Source organism: Lepidochelys kempii, chromosome 9, assembly GCF_965140265.1.
Source record: "Lepidochelys kempii isolate rLepKem1 chromosome 9, rLepKem1.hap2, whole genome shotgun sequence".
NCBI lineage: Eukaryota > Metazoa > Chordata > Testudines > Cheloniidae > Lepidochelys > Lepidochelys kempii.
In genome coordinates, this window is record NC_133264.1 from 79,305,983 (window position 1) to 79,313,989 (window position 8,007).

Below are 8,007 nucleotides of genomic sequence, written 5' to 3' on the forward strand. Positions count from 1 at the left end.
GCTGATGTGGTGTTTGTCCTTGCTGATCTCACCTGGTAGCCTTGCTGGTGAATGGGGAAAGCACAATGTAAAGGAGTTTTTCCTTTTGAAGAATTTGGTCTAAGCGAACATGTCCTTTCCCTAGTTCAAGGTTTTTATGTATATATTTTAAGGTGCCCTATCATTTTTAAGCTGCGTACTGTGTTGTTCAGAGGCTGATCAATATTATTCATTGACAAACCTTATTAACTTCTGCCTTAGGAATGAAGCGGTTGCGATGTAAGGTTCTTTGTTCAAGTATAGCATGCAGATAAGCTACTGTGACGCACACTCTGGCTGTATTCACTAGACCAATCACAGTATAGCTGTTCAATTATGGTGTATTTAATGAAAGTGTTCATTAAATACAGGATGGGACTGTTTTTGCCTAGTTTAACTGGATTCTAGTTACTCTTCTGCGTGTAGCAAATTAGGGGCCCAAGCAACCCCTTATGCAAGTAATTCTTGTGTGAGTCATCCCATTGGCTTCAATGAAATTCTTTGAAGAGGATTGATTGTCTGAGTAAGGGGTTGCAGGACTGGGCCTTTAATGGTTAGGAATAATGTAACAGGAGTTCAAGGTCCTGCTTCCAGGTAAGTTGATGGGCAAAACTCCCTTGACTTCAGTGGGAGCAGGACTGGGCCCAAAGTTATTTACTAATGCCAGAATTTTAAAGAGTGGCCCACTGCTTTTGGGTGCCCAGCTTGAGATGCCTTGGATTTGATTTTCACAACTCCTGCAGAAGTCTATGGAAGCTGTGGGTATTTAGCACCTCTGAAAATAAGGCTCTGGTCATCTCAGTTTGGCCCCAAAAATTGTGCCATCCACAGTCAATGGCCATTTTGAAGGTTTGGCTGTAAACCAGTGAGATCTGTTCTTGACTTTTTTTTTTTTTTTTTAAGAAAAAGTTCAGCACAGTGCATGGGATATGAAATTTCCAGAAATCTGTGACTTAGTTTCTATTTTAATGTTGAACAAACTCTGATGTGGGGAATCTCCAGAGAGTGTGAATCCTGCATTTCGGTGTAGAAAGTAATGCTGAGCAGAGATGGCTTATAATGAGCTAAAGGAAATAAAATTATTCAGCCTCTGTAAGAGTTCAATTGGGAATAACTGATTTCGAAACATGGAAATATTTCCTGGCTCGACTTCCTTTTTCCCAGTCATGTCTCAGGCCCTAATTCAGGAAAGAATGTAGTAAAATCCTTAAGTCCATCCCTGTTTAGGGCAGCAATTAAGCACATTTTTACCTTTAAGTGTGTGCTTAAGTCCAGTTGACTTTAATGGCATTTAAGCATGTATTTCAAATGCTGTCTTGAACAGGGATACTGAATTGAATTAGCCTGAATATGCTGTTAGGTGAGCAGGTAGCTGCTGGGAAAGCTGTTTTAGTGCTCCAGGCACCCTTAATTCTCGTGTGTTCAGAAAGCTCTAATTAAAGTGCTAGGAGGACATCCTCATAGTACTCATCCTGGTGCATCTCATGAGGTTTTTGTTGTTGTTTTCAATTGCTGTAGTCAGGGATTGCCCAGAGAAATACATAGGGTTTGTGTTTTTTATGGTGAATGTTATTTTTGTAAAGGTTGTGAACAGGTAATTTATATTTTTGTAAATTCACTGGCATTGTAAATCAGTGCTGTAGCTCTTTCCTTTCCCCCCGTCATCTGTTTTTAAAAAAAAAAAATCCTGTGTTTTAATGTACTAGGGAATGTTTTGGGGCTTCCCACATTCCCTCTTGGACTCAATGCTCTTGAATGTTTTTTGTATTTGTAGTTAAATAAATTTTTAAGAAGGAAATATTGGTGGTTTTCAGTGAGTTTTTCCCCCCATTCTGTTTGTCCGACATATACAGAGTAAGACACAGAACTACAAGATGTTCCACATGATAGGAAAAACAAAAACCATGTGAGGAAATAAGATATGACCACACATAAAGGGGCAGAGTTAAGGTTATATGTGCAATAATTTGAGTTGGAGCTGTGGTTCTTAATCTGTGAAAATGAGACAACTTGTTTAGGTATACAGGTATAGGTACCTAACTTCAAACACTCAGTTTTGGAAATATTAGTCTGGTCTACTCTTGAAAGTTGTACTGGTACTGGGGTAATATTTTTTCACTGAAATACTTATGCTGGTACAAGCCCTAACGTGGACACCATTACATTGGTCTAATGGTGCCTTATACTTGTATACCTTATTCCTGTATAGGAAGGAGAATAAGCTATACCCCTACAAACACCTTTATAGTGGTATAATTATGCCCACACTAGGGGCTTTGTACCACTTTAACTATGCTGGTACAATGTGTATGTAGACGAGCCCTAGTGAAAAAGGTCAGTGAAGCTGTTCTTTTGTGAAGACACAACTGAACCACACAACCTCAGGCCTGGTGCAAGGCTGCAGTTCAGCTTGCAGGGTTTCTAAAGAAGCTGCTTTCTTGGAGCTGAGAGGGCAGTATTGCATCTCCATTTTCAGAGATGCTTGAAACAACACCCTAAGGCAGGGGTCGGCAACCTATGGCATGCGTGCCAAAGACGGCACGTGAGCCGATTTTTAAGGCACGCTGCTGCCTGCTGGATCCCAGGTGCCGGCCCCGCTCAGCCCGCTGCCAAACCCAGGCCCGCGGGGGACTGAGCAGGTCCAGCGGCCGGGATCACGGCAGGCAGCAGTATGCCATTAAAAATCCTGCCCGCCCCGGCCTGCTCTTCTCCGCCCCCCACCCATGAGGGCAGAGTGAAGAAGCTTGGTCCTGTCGGCTGCTGCTGAAGGGCTGGCAAGTTCCCCTCTTCCCCTCGCCGTGCTGGGTTCCTGCCCCTCCTCCTCTCCCTCCCTGCCACCATCAGCTGATGGCCCTTGCGAGGGAGTGGGAGAAGCAGAGCTGCACCATGCTCGCTGCTCTGGGGAGGAGGTGGAGAAGAGGTGGGGAAGGGGGTGGAATCAGGGCATACCCCCTCCAGCCCCCTGCCCAGAGCGGCTCACGGCAGGGGGCTGGGAGCACCCCCACACCCCTAGCCCCCTGCTGTGACCCCTGCACCCCCACACACCCCAGCCCTTACCCCTGCACCCCCACATATACCCAGCCCCCCACATCCCATGCCCTGACTCCTGCACCCCCTCACCCCCGACCCCTGCAACCCCCCACAACCCAGTCCTGACTCCAGCACCCTCCTCACACACACCCAGCCCCCTGTCCTGACTCCTGCACCCCCCACACATATCCAGCCCCCCCACACCCTAGGCCCTGACTCTTGCACCCCCCACATTCCCACCCCATCCTGAGCACCAAACAGGAGCTCCTGCACCCCCCACCACATTCCCACCTGCACCCCTCGCACCAAATGGGAGCTGCTCAGGTAAGTACTCCACATCCAAACCTCCTGCCCCAACCCTGAGCCCCCTCCCTCATTCTAGCTCCTGGCCAGACCCTACACCCCAACTCCCAGCCTGCTCCTTCACCCCCAGCCCTGTGCTCAGTGCACTCCCTCTCTCTGCACTGAGCTGAGTGTGGAAGAGAATGGGCTAGAACCAGGGAGAAGGTAGGTACCCACTCTATGTGGACAGGGCTGGGATCCCAGACTGGCAGTGGGCTGAGCAGGGCTGGCAGCCGGGACTCTGGCTGGCAGGAGCCGGCGGATGGAATCCTGGACCAGCAGGGGGCTGAGTGGCAGCTGGCTGAGCTACTCAGCCCACTGCTGGTCTGGGGTCCCGGCCGCCGGCCCCTTGCCAGCCGGGGTCCCGGCCGCAGGCCCCGCTCAGCCCGCTGCCGGCCTAGGTGAACAGAATCCCAGGCTGGCAGCAGGCTGAGCAGGCCGGCGGCGTAAGATCAGCATTTTAATTTAATTTTAAATGAAGCTTCTTAAACATTTTTGAAAACCTTGTTTACTTTACATATGACAATAGTTTAGTTATATAATATGTAGACTTATAGAGAGAGACCTTCTAAAAAACGTTAAAATGTATTACTGGCATGCGAAACCTTAAATTAAAGTGAATAAATGAAGACTTGGCACACCACTTCTTCAAGGTTGCCGATCCCTGCCCTAAGGGTATGTCTATACTGCAATTACACCCAGACGGCTGGCCTGTCCTAGCTGACTTGAGCCAAGGGGCAGTAGATGTTTGGACTCAGGCTGCAGTCCAAGTTCTGGGACCCTCCTAGAGCCCAGGCTCCAGACTGAGCCTGAATGTCTACATGGCAATTGAACAGCCCCTCTAGCCCATGGGCGTCTAATTGCACTGTAAACATACCCTAAGAGTTAATATTGAAATGTAGAACTCGATGCTGTGCTAAGCACAGCCAACCAGGCTGGAGGGCTACAAAGTGTAAACAATGTTGATTAGTCTGCCTGGGCTGATGTTTTCGGTAAAATGTGCCATGCATTCTTCAACCCCTGCCTGGATTGTTCCAAAGTCCTGGTCCAGAGTTGAAGGGAATGTTTCCAAGCAGATCTTGGGATTTTGGCTAAGAGCTATGAAGCCTGCTCACAGAGAACAGCTTGACTTCATAAGGCCTGGCATATTGTGGCTCAGTTTTGGAGAAGAATCCCAGATTTGCCATGCTGGAAGAGCAGGATTTGAAGAGAATTTCCCTGCAGATTGTTGTGGCTGGACTTCAGAATATAACTGCTGAATTTTCACTTAGCTCACATCCTTTGGCTTCCAGATGACTGTAACGCACACAGCTCATTCTTCCTGTTTGGGAACCAAGAAACGTAGGGGGTGCTGCAAATGAGGATTGAGGTGCATTGGCAGAGCTGTGTGATGAAAGGCTACCACTGCTGGTTGCATTAAACCTAGTTCTAGCCGATACTGTTCACCTCTCTAGTCTTAATAATGCTGATATGCTGTGGAGTTCCAGTATATACCCCACACAGCTAATGAAAGAGAAATTAGTGCACCTGGCTACACCTGCAGGATGGGCAAGGCCCAAACTAAGAAGAAACCCAGCAGGGGGAGGAGGTGGGTGGTGAGCATTATGAGAGGAGCCCAGATGAGCAGGGGACTGCAGGGAGAAAGAAGCTCTACAGGCCCTCTGGTTGTGAGAGAGTGGAGGAAAGGCCTAGATTGAGGCATGTGTATCGTAAGCCCAGAGAGGGGCTGAAGGAATGGCCCTGGGGGAAGGCCAAGGTAAGAAGTAGTAGTCCAGGGAGGCAGCAAAGAGTCTCCAGAAGCAGACCATAGCTGCTTGCCCCAGGAGCCCTGGGCTGGAGCCCAGAGAGGAGAGAGGGCCTGGATTTCCCTACCAGCAACTAGAAAAGGTTGCGTGGAACCCCCTGACACAAAGGGGACAAGGACTACTGAGTCTGAAGCCAGGCTCCCAGGAGACAGGCCTGGGAGGTGTTGCTCTGCACAAGTGTAGGGGGATACCCTGCTGAGCCTGGGAAGGGGCAAGGCACCTGCAGAGGAGTGGGCTAAGGCAGGGACAAAGAGTTAGGTTTATTTACATTCAGTTTAGTGGGTTCTTTGCTTACCTTGGAAGGGGCAGACTAAATGTGATCTAGTCCGAGGGCTGAGCCTGGAGATGAGGCATGCTCCCAGAAGGCCTCAGCGGCTGTGGACAGAGGAAGAGAGCCTGCTGCACCACACCCAGCCCTCAGAGTGTGGTGGGTGCACGCTCTTCCACCGGCCTTTTATGTAAGATGTCAGTTTGGAGTACTCAGGCGGTGTGGTACCATACACTCATGGAAGGGGGGCAGCCCAGGCCCCTGGAACACGTCCAGGGGGAAAGGAGTTACATGCAAAAGGCTGGGGTCCTCCTGGGGAGAAAGGAAGTGGAGACAGTGTACACAGACAGAGGTAGAGTTCCCCTCTGGTCTTGCTGAGACTTTGGCTGACACACAATGGGCTTCACACATCAGGATCCAGTTCAAAGCAGCCCTGGGTTTGCGGGGGGTGGTATTTTTCTTGCTGTTGTGAATAAAAGCTAGCAATCTGTAGACAGCAGCTGGCAGCAGAGAAGGGGGGACTGGAACTCACATTTCTTATAAATCAGAACTAGGCTGGCTCCTCCCTCCCCTTCCTGTTTTATCAGCCCCACCTTGCAGAAACTTTGGCAGCACATTAGGATGCTGGGGTGCATGCAATCCCTTGAACTGCTGGAGGGGAGGGGAAATCTTTAGCAGGATATTCAAGACACTACAAGGATATTCAAAGCTTATCAGCTAGATGCCTGGCAATTCTTCAGTTTGAGGAAGATGCTCCACTCAGAGCAGATGTATTTCTCATGGGGTCGCCTCTGGAACAGGCATGCACAGAAGTTCCTTGTCTTTCTATAGCTGTGACCGCTCACAGGTTAGGGACACTGCCCAGTTAACCATTAGATTTTAGGATTTTTTTTAAGCTCTGTGACCTAACAGCATGAAGATCTGGAAACCTATCCCTTCACATCCTCTGAACAGGGGGTAGGGGGAGAGGAGAAGATGAGGGGAGAGTGTTATTTATTCTATACTTTGAAGCTCTCTTGCCTGCTGTGACGTTATCTGATAAAATATAACCATGTAGATCATTGTTGCTACCACTGTTATATAATTGCAACAAATATTGTACAAATGCCAAGGTGTCTATGGAAAGGTTATGATTATGCTATTTGTATGCATGTATCATTTTTGTATCTGAATTTATAAGTATTGGCTCTATGCCTGTATTTCTAATATGTTTGTTTCTGGGAAACACCAACAAGATGTTTAGCCAGCACATTGTGAAGGAACTATTCAAGTTAAGTGGCTCATCAAAAGGACATTTAACTCACAGTGGAAGACGCCATCTACACTGAATGGACTGTCCTATGAACGTTCTGTCTGGGGTATAGGTAATGGCTTCTGCTATGACTAAGTGAAATCATGCATGAACATGTGACTTGCCCATGTGACTCCAAACACCATCTTGTTACTGTAGTTTTCCACAGTGAGAACAATGGTGTTTCCCTCCACATGGCAGAAGCTATAAAAGGCACTGGAAACATCTCCATTTTGCCTCTTTCCTGCTCCAGCCTCTTTCCTGCTCAAACCTCTGGACTATGGGCTTATACTAATGGAAGCATTCTAACTAAGGAATTGAGGACCTTCCAATGATTTGGAAGCAACCAGAGACTTAAGCCAGCAGTTTATTCCATCACTGCCTCAAGCCTGAACAAAGAACTTTGCAATTATTGTATGTATTTAATTCCTTTAACCAATATTAACTCTTTTCTTTTTCTTTTCATGAATATACCTTTAGATTGTAGATACTAAAGGATTGCCAACAGCGTGATTATTGGGTAAGATCTGAGTTGTATATTGACCTGGGTGCGTGGCTGGTCTTTTGGGATCAGAAGAACCTTTTATTTGATTAAACTGGTTGGTTTTAAAGGACCACTCATCTCTAAGTCTAGTGTTTTTGGTGGTGATACAAGGACTGGAATGCCTAAGGAAACTGCTGTTCTGACTTCTTGTTAGCCAGTATGGTGAAACAGAAGTTTACTTTTGTTGCTGGTTTGGTATATCTCATGGGAGAATAACCACTAGTTTTGGGGTGTATCTGCCCTATTTCTCAGCAGTTTGTCCTGAATTTGGTATTCTCAGTTGTGACCCACAAAGACATCCCTGCACAGACCAAATGGATTTCCCCAGCATGCAGCTCTTGTCATCACCTTAGAGATCTCTTGTCTGTGTGACCCTTCTTCTGGGCAGCAAAGGTTGTTGCCTGACCTGGACCTGTGAAGACTCCATCACTAAGGGATGGTGGTTGGTGGCTGGTACTGACAAGCAAAGGGCATGAGAACTGGGGATGATGTGGGGTGGAGGATTTGAAATCCAAACATAAACTTTGTTCCAAATTTTTCAGCTATATACTCATTGTATCTTTTTATCCTCAGGTTTGTATGGGGTTCAGGAACTAGAAATAAGTTTGTTTCCTCCCTGCTCAGGCTCAAAAGCTGGCAGCAAACTCCAAAGAAATGTGATGTGAATGGAGCACTCACTCGTCCCCTAGAGCACCAGCGGACACAACAG